The following is a 15,686-nucleotide window of genomic DNA, read 5'->3' as shown; positions in this document are numbered from 1 at the left end:
TAATTACAAAGTAAATTGCAGATAATTATTTTTCTGTAATGGTCAAATTGCCTCTTATTCAAGGAATATAAAGCATCTGTTTTTTTCAGTGCTTATAAGCCTCATAAGTACACATGAAGACCTTACTTTGCAAACAGTTTTGATAATGCTGCAAGGTCTAAAATAATGACGTTGTCCAGAAAATTAGTGCTACTCTTCATCTTCAATGCCTTGCTACTCCTCATTCCAAGTTTGAAAATGAATATACCTCAGGTTCATGAGCATTTGGGAATTTGGCTTTTAAAATACGTGGGGAAGTGTGGACTAGTTAAAAAATAATTCAGAGAAAATTAGTATTAGTAAAAAAATAAACTAAGTTATATTCCTACTTCTTATCATTCATGCCTTTAACTAATAAGGTATATCTCTACCCCTAACCCATCTCTATCTCACCTCTTATTTTTCTGCATTTTGCTTATAGTGCTCATCTTTGCATGATATATAGTATTTATATGTTAGTTTTTAAGTGTATTGTCTATAGTTTCCCAATAGAATACAAGTCTGTGGAAAAAGGGAGGGTTCTCACTCTTCCAGAACATGGTCTAGATATTGTAGTTGAGCATGCTAGATATGATACATGACGTTTACTCCTATTGTTTGTGCTCTTGTTTGTGTTTATTATTCCCCCAAACTCCCTGCTTCCAGAATTCCAATTAGCAAGAGAAATGAGTCTAATACTGAAATAGGATCATTCCCTTTACCCCTTCATGGGACTCGCAAAGGGGCTGGCTCATTTACTCAGCCTGTAATGCTCAGCCTCTCACGGCACGGGGAGCATGCAGGGGAGTGGGTGCAGGGGCCAGGATGAGCGCTTCTGGGCAACCATCAGGAACAGAACTCCTTGTGGGCCCACAGCAGTGTCTAGGGGTTGCCCATGACCCCTGAAGCCCCAGAGGGGTTGTATTGCAGTATAATCTCTTAGTTTTGCCATCCATGGCTGGCTTAAGTGTTACACAGCTCAGTGGAGGGTCAGTGTGACCACTTCTTGCACCTGTACCTGGGTCCTTGTCCGGCATCCAGGAAGAATCAGGTCCTGTGAACGATTTGAAAGGGTGGTGAATGTGGAGTATTTTATTGAGTGGTGGGAAGTGGCTCTCAGCGGCATGGGGAGATGGAAAGGAGATGGAGTGAGAAGGTGATCTTCCCCTGGTCAGGAACAGTCAAACTATTCTCCAAGGTCCCACTGTCAAGCTGTCCCTCTGAAGTCAAGCTGCTTCTCTCTGATGTCTGGCTACTTCTTTTCTCTCTCTGCTGCTCTGATGCTCTGCTAGTGGAGCCTGGGGATTTTATGGGTACAGGATGGGGGCGACACAGGTCAGGATGGTTTGGGAAAGGCAACATTTGTGTAGGAAAACAGGAATGCATGTTCTCACTTTGGGCTGTGGGTACAGGCTTGAGGGCGGTGCCCTCATCAGGGACCCGGCCCTTTTCTATGCAGTATTTCCTGCCTCCTGTCCATGTCAACACCTATAAAGGAAATTCCATCAAACTAATAGTTGTTTTGTCACCAGAAACCTTATGAGCCAGAAAAGAATGGGGTCCTACTTTCAAACTTCTTAAAGAAGAAAAAACTGCCAACCATGAATTTTGTCTACTGCTAAACTAAGCTTCATAAATAAAGGAAAAATAAAGTATTTTCCAAACACAAAGCAAACACTAAGGGAATCTGTCACTACTGGACTTGCCTATAAAAATGCTCAAGGGAGTTCTAAATATGGAAATAAAAGGTCTATAGTTGTCATCATAAATACAGATGAAAGTGTGAAACTCATAGGTCTTATAAAACAGTTACACAATTGTGAGTACAAAGCAACTAGTTAACATTATGAGAGAAAAAAACTTTACATATTAATATTGACTTTGAACACAAATAAATTAAATGCTCCACTCCAAAAATATAGATTGGCAGAATAAACTTTAAAATTGTTGCACAAACAAAACCACACATATCAATATTAACTTTGAATGTAAATGAATTAAATGTTCAACTTAAAATATACATATTGGAAGAATGAATTTAAAAAAACAGATCCAACCATAGGCTTCTTAAAAGAAACCCATCACACTGATAAAGACACTTATAGACTCAAGGCAGAAGAGTGAGAAAAGATATTTCATATGAATAGAAACAAACAGGGAGAGGAGTGTCTGTACTTGCATCAGATAAACAGACTTTAAATCAACAATGTAAAATAAGAAAAGGAAGGTCATTAAATATTGATAAAGGGATCAATTAAACCAGAAGATATAACAATTCTAAATATGTATATACACCCAACACGAGAGCAGCCAGATTCATCAAACAAATGCTACTAGATATAAAAAAGGAAATAGCAATACATTATAGTGGAGACCTTCAACATTCCACAGACAGCAGTAGACATCATCAAGACAGAAACATAAAGAATGAAACACTAGACTTAACTAGACTCTAGATCAAATGGACCTAACAGACATTTACAAAATATTCTACCCAACAAGTGCTAAACATATGCTCTTCTCATCAGTGCATGAAACATTTTTCAAGATTGACTGTAAGTTAGGCCACAAAAAACTCAATACATCTTAAAAAGTGGCAATCATATCAAATGTCTTTTCATGCCATAGTGGAATAAAACTTGAAATCTATTCTAAGAAGAAGTCTTGAAACTATACAAACACATAGAAATTAAAAAACCTGCTTCTGAAACATCTTTAGGCCAATAATGAAATTAAGATGGAAATCTTAAAAAATAATTTGAAACGTGAAAATAGAGCTACAATGTCCCCAAACCTCTGGGATACAGCAAAAGCAGCATTAAAAGGAACACTGTAGTGTTAAATACCTGCATAAAAAGGATAGAAAGATCACAAATTCACAAACTAATGTTACACCTCAAGGAACTAGAAAAACAAGAACAAACCTAATTCGAGCTTGCAGAAGAAAAGAAATAAAAAGATCAGAGCAGAACTAAATGAAATTGAGCAAAAAAATACAAAGGATCAACAAAATTAAAAGTTTGTTCATTGAAAAGGTAAACAAAATCGACAGACTGCCAGCTAGAACAACCAAGGAAAGAAGAATTAAGATTCATGTAAGTACAATCAGAAATGAAAAAGGAGACATTACAACTGATACCACAGAAATACAAAAGATCATCAGAGACTGCTATGAACATCTGTATGCCCACAAGGTAGAAAACCTAGAGGAAATGGATACATTCCTGGAAACATATAACCCCCTAAGGCTGAACCTGGAAGAAATAGATATCCTTAACTGATGCATAATAAGTAGAGAGATTTAATCAGTAATAAGAAATATACCCTCCACCCCCAAAACAAACCCAGGACCAGATGGATTCACAGCCAAATTGTACCAGATGCATCAAGAAGGACTGGGACCAATCCTAAAAATTAAGGAGGAAGGACTACTCTTTAATTCAATCTGCTCAGCCAGTATCATCCTAATACCAAAGTCAGGCAAGGACACAACAACAACAAAAAGAAACCATAGATGAATATCTTTGATAAAAATAGATGCAAAAATCCTCAACAGAATACTAGCACGTGAATCTAACAGCTCATCAAAAAGACAATATGCCAAAATCAAGTGGGTTTTATTGCAGGCATACCAGGGTGGTTCAAAAATACACAGATCAATAAATGTAATCAATTCACCACATGAACAGAATTAAAAAACAAAAACCACAAAATCATCTCAATAAACTTAGAGAAAAGTATTTTTTAAAATTTCCTATTGGTAAAAAATCATCAATAAACTAGGTATATAGAAAATACCTCAAAATAATAAAAGCCATTTATAAAAAACACAACCAAGATTATAGTTAATGGGGAAAAGATGAAAGCATTCCCCCAAAGAACTGGAACAAGACAAAAATGCACATTTTCACCACGCCCATTCAACATAGTACTAAAAGTCCTAGCCAGAGCAATCAGGCAAGAAAAAGAAATGAAAGGCATCCAAATTGGAAAAGAGGAAGTAAAAATATTTCTGTTTGCCTACAAAGCAACTTTATGGCATTATATGGTATTATATCTTTATGGTATTATTATCAGAAAACCCTAAAGATTCCCCCAAAAGACTTCTCTAGATTTGATAAATAGATTCAATAGCATTTCAGGATACAAAATCAACATCTAAACATCTGTAGCACTTCTATACACTAATAATGAACAAACTGAGAACCAAATCATGAGCTCAATCTCATTTATAATAGCTACAAAAAATTACCATACCAAGAAGCACGTTTAACCAAGTAAGTGAAATATCTCCATGATAAAAACTACAATAAAACTGATGAAAGAAATCATAGATAACACAAAAGGAAAAATATTCCATGCTCATATATTAGAAGAGTTAACATCATTAAAATGATGATGCTGCCCAAAGCAATTTACCATTTCAATACAATTACTATCAAGTTGCTAATGACATTTTTCACAGAATTAGAAAGAAAATCTTAAAATTCACACAGAACTAGAAAAGAATCTAAATAGCCAAAGCAATGCTAAACAAAAAGAACTATTCTGGAGGCATCACATTACCTGACTTCAAATTATACTACAAGGTTATGCTAACCAAAACATCATGGTTCTGGTATAAAAATAGACATATAGATCAAGAGAACATGATGGGGACCCAGAAATAAGCCAGTCAACTTACCTTTGAGACAGTCAGCAAACTCATATACTGGAGAAGGGACATTCTATTCAACAGATGGTGCTGGGAAAACTGGACAGTCATATGCAGAAGAATGAAACTGATCCATATCTCTCACCATGTACAAACATTAACTCAAAATGGGTTAAAGACTTAAATGTAAGACCTGAAACCATAAAATCTTAGAAGAAAACCTAGGAAAAACTCTTCTGGGCATTGGCCTAGACACAGAATTTATGTCTGAGACATCAAAAGCAAATGCAACAGGGCCTAAAATAGACAATTGGGACTTAATTAAACTAAAAAGCTTCTGCACAGCAAAATAAATAACAGAGTAAAAAGACAGAATGGTAGAAAATATTGCAAAGTGTGCATCCAATAAAGAACTAATATCCAGAATCTGCAAGAAACACAAACAACTCAATAAGAAAAAAATCAATTTCATTAAAAGGTGAGCAAAGATACGAACAGATATTTTGCAAAAGAAGACATATATTGAATAACAAGCATATGAAAAAGTTTATCATCACCAATCACCAGAGAAATGCAATTGAAACCACAATGAGATATTACTTTATACCAGTGAGAATGGGTATTATTAAAAATTCAAAAGGCAACAGATGTTAGCAACGATGCAGAGAAAAGGAAACATTAATGTTGCTGTTGATGAGAATGTAAATTAGTACTACCCATATGGAAAACAGTATGGAAATTCGTCAAAGCACTAAAAATAGAGCTACCATTCGATCCAGCAATCCCACTACTGGGTATCTACCTAAAGGAAAGGAAATCAATATATCCAAAATATAACTGCACTCACGTATTTATCACAGCACTATTCATAATTGCAAAGATATGGAATCAACCTTTTATCTACCAATGAATGGATGATTGGATAAAGAAAATGTGGTATACCTATATACACACCAAGGAATACTACTCAGCCATAAAAAAGAATAAAAATATGTCTTTTGCAGCAACATGGATGGAACTGGAGGCCGTTATCTTAAGTGAAATAACTCAGAAACAGTCCAATATTGCATGTTCTCACTTAGAAGTGGGCGCTAAATAATGTGTACACATAGACATGCAGAATAAAACAAGATATTGGATACTCAGAAAGGTGGGAGGATGGGAGAAGGTGAGAGGTGAGAAATTATCTAGTAGGTACACTGTATTCTATTTGGGTAATGGTTACAATAAAAGCCCAGATCTCACTACTATGCATTATATCCATGTAAAGCAACTATATTTTACACCCTCCATCTATAAAAATAAGAAATATAAAAATAAATAAAACTAAAAACAATTATTTGGGCCAGGCGTGGTGATTTATGCCTGTAATCCCGGCATTTTGGGGGGCTGAGGCAGGCAGATCTCCTGAGGTTAGGAGTTTGAGAGCAGCCTGGAAAACGTGGTGAAACCCCATGTCTACTAAAACTACAAAAATTAGCTGGGCATGGTGGTGTGCACCTGTAATCCCAGCTACTCGACTCAGGAGTCTGAGGCAGTGGAATAGCTTGAACCTGGGAGGCGGAGGTTGCAGTGAGCCAAGACTACGCCATTGCACTATAGCCTGGGTGACAGAGCAAGATTCTATTTATATATATGAATATATATATATAATATATATATATAATATATATATATATTCTTTGGATGCTCTAGGAGAAAAGGTTGCCCCTTACTCTTTCAATGTCAGGAACCAATCAATCTCATAGGTATACAGAATTTGGTGTAAAAGAATAGAAATCAACCTGTCAAACTTCTTTCTTATCTGCTTGCACACAACAGAGAGAGTTCATTTCAATTTCATCGCCCTTTTGCAGCATTTTGAGATATAAATTATATTTGTTCTTGCTTTCTTGTTTCATTTCATTAAAAATACTCACCTAAATCTGCCTCTGAGAAGCCTGAAACACCAGTTTATGTTCTGTCCCTAATACTGCATGGATTGTGTGGTCCACTTTTGCTCTTGGCTTTATAACATGGTTCTTCATATACTCTAACTAACTGAAATCACGTTTTATGAAAACCTAGTCCTATTCTCCTTCAAACTGCCAGTACATACCATGTACTGTGAAACTTCCACTTCCTGTGATAGTGTAACAAGATAATAAAGATGGGCAAAATGACTTTCTCTTGTGGTATTAGTCTCATGCAGGTTCAGACTTAATATATGGCTATCTAATCTGATTTTGGACTATCACGCTTTCATTCTGACTTTCTGATTCTAACTTAACATAGGTTGTTGGTGGTTTCCTAAGATTATTGAACTAGACACTTGTGAAAGATTTTGCTTGGGTTTTGTCCATCACTACAATCTCATCCTGATTTTGTAAATAGTACGATCACCACTTTATGGGCTAAATATTCTCTACAGGCTTTATTTGTCCAAAGCAGGAAGATTTACACTGGCCTCTGTGTCTTCCGATCTTGCTCCCGGAGAGACTGCTCCACAGACCACTCAAGCACTTTTCTTCCAATGGCAGACAGGGGAAGGACATGTCCTCATGCAGTTACTGCTACTCAAACAAGTGCCAAAAATATGTCTATTCCTACATTAATTAAACATACTTACAACCTACCTGTCTCCAAAACCCACACATGGCTCTGTACCCACTTAAAATCAAGGCTCATGATGCCACAGAGCTCAGATTTGAGTATTATACTCACAAGCCTACATACTCTTAAATGACAAGCTAGTGACAGACATTCTTTGTAGGTTCGGTTTTAGATGACACCTCATTTAGTACAATTTTGGTATTTACTGAAAATACATATTTGGAAGCTGTAATTGTATAACAAATATACATTTAACATTTAACAAGATCAAACAAATGGTTGTTTCCCACCACTTTAAACCTGCTTTACCCCAAAATTCCCCATGTCAGTAACATGGAGCATCCAGTTACTCAAACCTAAAATATTATATATTTTAAGGCTTCTTTTCCTTTACCCTTGCATTTAATTAGTTAATTTGCTTCCTTTCTCTAGTCTTCTCACTTTAGTGCTTGGATCACTCTCATTTCTCTCTGAGATTTTGCTGAGCCTTTGGCCTGGACTTCCCACCTTTAATCCTGCCAGTCTCTCACAATGATGATCCTTGTAAGTTTCTCTCTCTCTCTGTGTGTGTGTGTGTGTGTGTGTGTGTGTGTGTGTGTGTGTGTAGTGTATGTATGTGTCTGTGTGTCTGTGTATGTGGTAATGGGGGCTGGGTTGATAAAGAAATTGGTTGGGAAACTTGAACTTTTAGATTGAGCTTCAAAAACTTTGGATCAGAGACTTCTTTTTAAAAATTGTAAAATTTGACTACACTGGATCCATCTTCCCACATTGCCATAAGGTATGTGTTTTTTTAGGTTGCCAATGTGTCAAGTCTTCCCTGTGGTATCCTAACCCTGAAAACAGGTTTCAGTTGTCAATTTTCATCCTTTATATTTATGCTGCTATTTTTCTCTTGGCAAAAGAGGGAAAAAAACGTGCTTCCTATATACACACATCACTATCAAAAAATAAAAATATATCTTATGCATAGGATTGTCAACTGAAGTCATGTATACATTGGAAGTGGAGAATATTTCCACATATTTAAAACTCAAGGTTAAAGCTTCCATAGCTGAAATAATAAAATTTAAGCTGCCATTGTAATATCTGGGTTGTAGAAAATTGAGGACAGAACTACTTCTTCAATAGTAATCCTTTATTTACAATAAAGATGCACATAATGCCTTGAAGTTTAAAAATGACCATTAAATACAATATCTCATTTGATACTCACGACTACTAAGTAGAAAAAAAAGGGAAGGGATACTCAGAGAAGCTGATTTATGAAAGTGGACACAGTTAATGATGAAGTAGTGAATGTTTCTTGGTCTCATGACTCTAAAACATCAACATTTTCTAATCGAGGACATAAACGTCCTATAACCTCTCAGTTATAAATTGACTTAACATGCCTATCTCATTTGCTTCTCATATGCACAATATTGATAACTCAATGGTTGCTTATCAGGGGACATGAGTGTATGTCCCATTGATCATAGTCCTTTAACTTGAAGGGGATATTCTGGTTTAATGAAGAGGATGCAATCCAGGGTTGACATTCAATTCTGACATCTGCCATTTTCTGTAGGAACTAAAGCATGATGTAGTTTCACAAATTAAATCTATTTTGCAGATTATAGAGAGGAATAAACTTACCTATGGCATTACTGCTTTCTATGCTATAATCCAGGGGTTCCCAACCAGTAGTTGTCTGTGGCCTGTTAGGAAGTGGGCCATAGAGCAGGAGGTGACTGACAGGGAAGCAAACAAAGCTTCATCTGTATTTACAGCCCCTCCCTGTTGTCCGCATTACCATCTGAGCTCTGCCTCCTGTCAGATCAGCAGTGGCGTTAGATTCTCAGAGCAATGCGAACCCTGTTGTGAACTTCCCGTGCAGTGATCTAGGTTACAAGCTCCCTATGAGAATCTAATGCCTGATGATCTGTCACAGTCTCCCACCACCCCGCAATGGAACTGTCTTGTTGGAGGAAAACTGCTGTTTTTCTCCTGTTAAAAGAGGGGAAAAGAATGTGCTCCCTGTACACACACATCACTATCACATCACATCAGTGTAGTTAAATTTTACAATCAGGGCTCCCACTGATTCATTATAGTAACTTATAGAATTATTTCATTAAATATTAAAATGTAATAATAGAAGTAAAGTGCACAATAAATGTAATGCAATTGAATCATCCCCAAACCATCCTCTCCTCCACGCTGGTCTGTGGAAAAATTGTCTTCCACAAAACCAATCCCTGATGCCAAAAATGTTGGGGACCACTGCTCCAATCAATTGTTCATTAAAGTCAAACTTTAGGTACATACTGTAGTTGCACATTCTTTATTTCATTATTTGTTGAAGACATAATTTGAATTTTAAATTTTTATTCTCACTGTATTTATGTAGAGAAATCAAAGGACATCTCAAGTTGAGGTTTAGGTCCAACAATTCATTGGCCAATTTATGGAATTTGTTTTGGAGAACTAGGGCTACAGACAATTTAAAAGTATTGTAGTACCAGAAAGGGTGGTGGAATTAAGGGAAGGGTAGACAAAGTTGTAGCACAGAATTATAAACATCTGGATTTATAACAGTCATATTTTAAAAAACAAAAAGCTACATATATGATCCATAATTTTAAAAATGATTTAAAAAGTTAACCATTGACTAAAACAAATGTATTTTTTAGCCTTACACATCAAACTGAATTTGAGAAGAGTATTAAATTCACTCTGGAACTCTCCTAAAGTGACTAACTTGAAAGGCTATGGTGAGCAATTAAAATTGCATTTTTATTTTTCAAATCTGTGAAGATGTCATTATGTGTTTACAATTTCTTTCCAAACTTAGACATGTCAATTTACTATTATTTTTCTTCTATTATCTAAAAATGCAAATAGGCTAGATACATTAAGAAAAATCTCTTTGCAGTAAGGGAAAAAAGCAACATTTTTTAAAGCAGATTTTGATTGAATATAGCCTTTGCTCATTTGGCAAAGTACATTCTTAGGAATATTCGTTTTTCTCAAACCCATCTGAAAATGCTACCTTGAAGACTGATATTATAGGAGAAGCACTTTCTGAGTTGACAAGCCTCCACTATCCCTTCTCACTAAACACTCTACTGTTTATTTCTTGCTATGACAATAGTGTTAAAATCACCAAGGTAGTGTCTAGGCTGCTCTCAAACTGCTCTATCAATTTTGGAGCCTTAGATTTCTTTCTAAAGAAACTAAGTTGATAAGTCTTTTGAGCTTGAAAAGAACAGCGTTTCTGAGTTTCCACTGAATAATGTATAGATATGTTTTTAAAGGCATGCTGGATTTATCTAATATTTTTGCAGTAATGGAAAATTTGGAAATTTTACATAAAGGAAAACCTAGCGTTTAAGTCTCTGGAATTCACTTTATATAATAATTGAAACACATAGAGACATGATCAAAGGCCAGAATATGGCAATCAGTGGCTAAGGGGCTTTTTGTTTTTCCTAGATTCAAGGTTTCTTAATGACCTGTGCATAGTGTACCTTAACAAACACGCTGAGGTCATTGTGATCCCGGGGCCACTGTATCAAACACGCACACCTGATCTACTACCACACCGCAGTCCCACCAAGCATATAAAGGGAGGCTTGCCACCTTCCCTGGTTACAGGCCCAGAGCTGTCTTCCCCTCTTCGCCACTCATAGGATTGTGCATTTCATGCAGGTGAGTTGCATAGCTTTAAATCCTCAAGAAACCTAGGGAGACAACCTCTCCCATCAGGTTAGGAACTTAAGGTACCATTTTTCCAGACAAAAGTCTGTATACTTTCGACAAGCTGTACTAATCAATGATTAATATTTTTGTTCACTTGGTTTTTGAGTATTTACTTTCTTTTATTTGTAAATAAAAATTTGAGGCAAATAAATTAAAAATGAACAATTATGTTAATTGCACAATTATTATTGATAATCATTACTTTTTAGGTGGTTTATTTTTCATATCCTTATAACTATGTTATGTATTTTATTTTATTTTATTTGGGGGGGACATTTTCAGATATACAGCAAAAGTGCATGTGATTTTTAAGGCACAGTTGCCCTTAAAGTATCTTCCTTTTAGTGACTAGATATTGGAAAGAACGTAATTCTTTTGTTGAAATTAAGTAAGTTATCAGTATCCTTAACCGCTAACCCTGGAGTATTAACTGTGGCTAAAATCTCAGAGTTTGAAGACTAATGATTCTGTTCCATGATGAAAAAGGTACCACCTCTCCCATCTTCTACATCCTCCATTATCAGGCTGCAAAGGGAGAAGAGTAGAAATTTCTGGAGCAAGTTGTATGCATGTTGGACATGGTCTATAGGAGCAAACTATGGCAGAAGCTGATTTGAAACTGATACGGCCATCAGTGTGACATTAACAAGTAAAACTAGGCAAAGGTATGTCTTAGTAGAACTGAGTATTTTCAATTAACATTTGAAACAGAAAAATAAATGTAATTAGCAAAGAGATTAAAAACATGTCTTGGACTGGGCACAGTGGCTCACCCCTGTAATTCCAACCTTTTAAGAGGCTAAGGCAGGAGGACTGCTTGAGGCCAGGAGTTCAAGATCAGCCAAGGCAACATAGAGAGATCCTCATCTCTACATGTTTTTTTAAATTAGTCAAGTGTGGTGGTGCATGCCTGTAGATTCAACTATTCAGGAGGCTGAGGTGGGAGGATTACTTAAGCCCAGGAGGCTGAGGCTGCTGTGAGATATAATCATGCCACTGCCTTAGTGTCAAAGTAAGATTATGCCTCTAAAACTCTCTTTCTCTCTCTCTCTCTCTCACACACACACACAGACAAACACAATGCTGTGTTTCTGTGTTGTTATTATATCAGGTATTGGATCTCTATACTTTTTGAACATATTTGAATAAAGTATAATAAATGAAACAGATACATTATTATTATTAAATAAATATCTTTTGGAAACACTGAACACCTCATGGCTATGAAAAAATGCTCTAGTTATTCATTCATGATATGAAACACCCAGATACTGTAGTGGAGATCCATGGTATCATTTTATGCTATGCAGAGAATATAATGAATGGTAGTATTTAGTAGCAATTTTAAAAAATCTAAATACGAGTCACACACTGTTTTAAATCCATATCAGTTTAAATATGTAATCTGACAATAGCCTATGTTTTTCATAATAATACATTTTTACATTAGAATGAAAGATACCAAGAAGGCGAATCACTCTTCCTGTACCAGACATTCTTGTAGATAAATTATCACTATTTTTTAGTAACTGAGTTCTACAACACTGCTTATAGTCCTTTTTTTTTTTTTTGAGATAAAAATTTTAGTCATTGTCCCTTTAAGAGTGTTTTTCTAGCAGAACAAATTTATAGGTCTTATAAGTGAATAATGAAAAATAGCCAACAACTTTATTCAGTAGTTGTGGTGTCTCAGAACTTGCATGTCTATACATGAGACTTAAAGTAGTCGAAAAGAGGGAGAAACTTGTGCTATAAATTCCCACATGACATGAGTTCAAACAGAAATTCTCAAATATGATTGCTATTACATGTTCAAATACTTTACTAGAGGAAAAAGAAACAATACACAGTAGACAGACGTCCAATGTTGGATATTTTCATCTTCTGGCATTTCCTTGGAACAGAGCAGGCTTTTCTTAAATACATGTATACACACATTACAAAATATGCACATATTACACATACATACACATTTTAATACCTATACAGAAAACATGTAGATACAAGGAATAATTATTATAAAAGTCATTGCCAAACACAGATTATAGAAGAGCATTTGTTGTTTCAGGTTCTCCTGTTTCTAATCAGAGAATGTTGCCCTAACCCATTTTTTTTCCTTGACTTTCTTATTTCTGTTATACTCTTCCTCCCTCAGATGGACAAAGAGTGACTGGGTGGGGAAGGTGCAGGCACAGAAAATAGTTGGAGCCAGGAAATCTATGAGGTTAGATAGACTTTTCGTACTAATAAAGAAAATAAATTGTTCATTGTTCATTGCATTTTGTTAAGTTTTGAGCAGAGTGTATATTTAAGTTTGTAAGTTAAGCATTTTGTAGCATGTCTGTCGATCTTAACTTGGCATTTTAGCCTTTACTTCAGCAGAGCCACAATGCAGCAAAATGGAGAGACAGATGTGATATTATCTACGTTTCAATGTATATAAATTTTTGCTATTTTTGTCTTTGTCAGTAGCAACCCTCTGGAGACTTGAAATAGAAAGAAAATAGTGAAAGTAGTGTTTGCTGATAGCCCTGTTACTAACTGAACCTAAACTGAGCTTTGGGTTGCTATGCAAGTTAATATCCCAGGAGAGTTAAGGAAATTGTGATTTTAAAAATTTCACAGGGACACAGTTCTAACAACACAGACTTTAGAGTTTGTTCTTTATCGGTGAAAGATAATTTTTCAATTGTCTATGTAGTCTTATTAAATAAAAGAAATTATATTAAATTAGCCTAAAAAGTTCATTTTGTGGCCTGCATATGGAGACTATTCTTAAATTTTTTTTTCCTCTTGAATCTTTATTTTTCTTGTTGCTTCAAAAAACGTCAGTTATAGTCCTTGTGTCTCTTTATTTTGTTTTAGATATGGCTTATTTTAATGACAAAAAGAGAGGGACATTTGGATGCAGCTTCTATGATTCCAAAGTTGAAGTAGAAATAAGCTGATGGCTAACAATAAGAAATGATGGTTGGGAAGCCCCCTAGTATAATGAGTGGATATCCAAATACTAGAGAGCTTTAGGTTGTTCTACCAATAAAGGGTATTATATTTTTACATCTTCTAGTGAGTAAGGAGGAGAGAAAGTTAATTTTCCACACTCAACCTTCATACACTTTTTTGCAATTCATTATTTATTATTAACCTTTCAGGTAAATTTACATATAAGGCAACGTACAGATTTTAGTTTACAACTTGATAAATTTTGTCAAATATATATACTCATAAATAGCCATAAAATCAGCACTCTAACTGAGACATGAAATACATTCATCCTCTTCCAAAATTATCTTTTGTCCCTTTCTGTCTTGCTCAACCTCTGCTGACAAATTAGTGTTCTGATTTTTATCATTATAGATTAGTTATTCATAAACTAATCTTAAAACTATTATAAATACAATAATTGAATATAATAGAATGATAAACATTGTAGCCTTTTGTGTCTGGCTTCTTTTACTCAATATAATACTTTTGAAAATCCATCTATATTGTTGGGTATATCAGTAATTCATTCCTTGTTTGGAGAATCCCAAGTGATCTCAATAAGTATTTCTAGTTCCATAAAATGAAATTGATATACATGGATGTCAAATATACAGGGAAATGTTTTTTGACAGATATATATTTCCATATAACCATCACTCAAATTGAAGATATAAAAATTTTTCATCATTGCTAATCATTTTCTTGTGTTTCTTTTCAGTCATCCCCACCTCACTCTTCAGAAAACCATTGTTGTAATTTTTATCATGATAGATACATTTTGCCTATTTTATACTAAACATAAAGTCAAACAGTATAAATATTTTAGTACTTCACTTATTTTGCCTAGCATAATATTTTTTGAAATAAATCAGTATTGTTGTGTGTACCTGTAGATGATTGATTTTTACAGCTATGTCATATTACATTGTACAGATATACCACGCCTGTATTTTTTTTTAATGCTTATCTTGGTGGATACTCAAGTTGTTTTTTGTTGTGACTACTATAAGTAAAGCTTTCGCAATTCTTTATGTACTTCTTTTTTGAAGATATATTTTTAAATTTTCATTTGTTTATCTCTAATTTATGGATGAGTCTAGTTCAATGAAACTGTTCTAGGCAATAGCAGTCCCCTATCCATTAAAACTTTGAGTCCTTATTTCTTTGTGGGGTGATGCATGCTAGCTTTTGAGATACTTTACAAAAATGAGATTAAGTTACTTCCTTTAATGAAAAAGCCATTCATTTAAATTTGTGGATCCAGCCCAAATAAAGGCTTTGAGTTCTCCTTCAAAAGAAACTTACATAGGCATAGAAAGATGTAAATCAACTTGAGAAAAGGTTAGTTCATTTATTTCCTCTATTCTGTTATTTATTTGTTCTACAAATGTTTATAAAAACATCCACTTAAAATACTATACTGGAAGATATATTGGAGTTGCAGGAACATTGTTTTATAATAATCAAAGATTATGTTTATACTATATTTTTAAAATTTAAAACTAACTTTAAGAAAATTGAGTGAAAATAGAAGTCACAATGGCTGGCAGGTATCATTTTGCTACATAACCTGATTAATGTTTTTTTGTTTGTTTCTGAGCACATGTTTTAGATATATTTGTATTTAAATGGCTTTCCCAAGTCTCATTCCTCAAATCAATTATTGAATCTTTTAATCCAAAGTAATTTTTAT

Source organism: Macaca fascicularis, chromosome 3 (assembly GCF_037993035.2).
Source record: "Macaca fascicularis isolate 582-1 chromosome 3, T2T-MFA8v1.1".
Classification (NCBI taxonomy): Eukaryota; Metazoa; Chordata; class Mammalia; order Primates; family Cercopithecidae; genus Macaca; species Macaca fascicularis.
The sequence above is the reverse complement of the archived record's forward strand: the minus strand, read 5'-3'. Positions refer to the sequence as shown.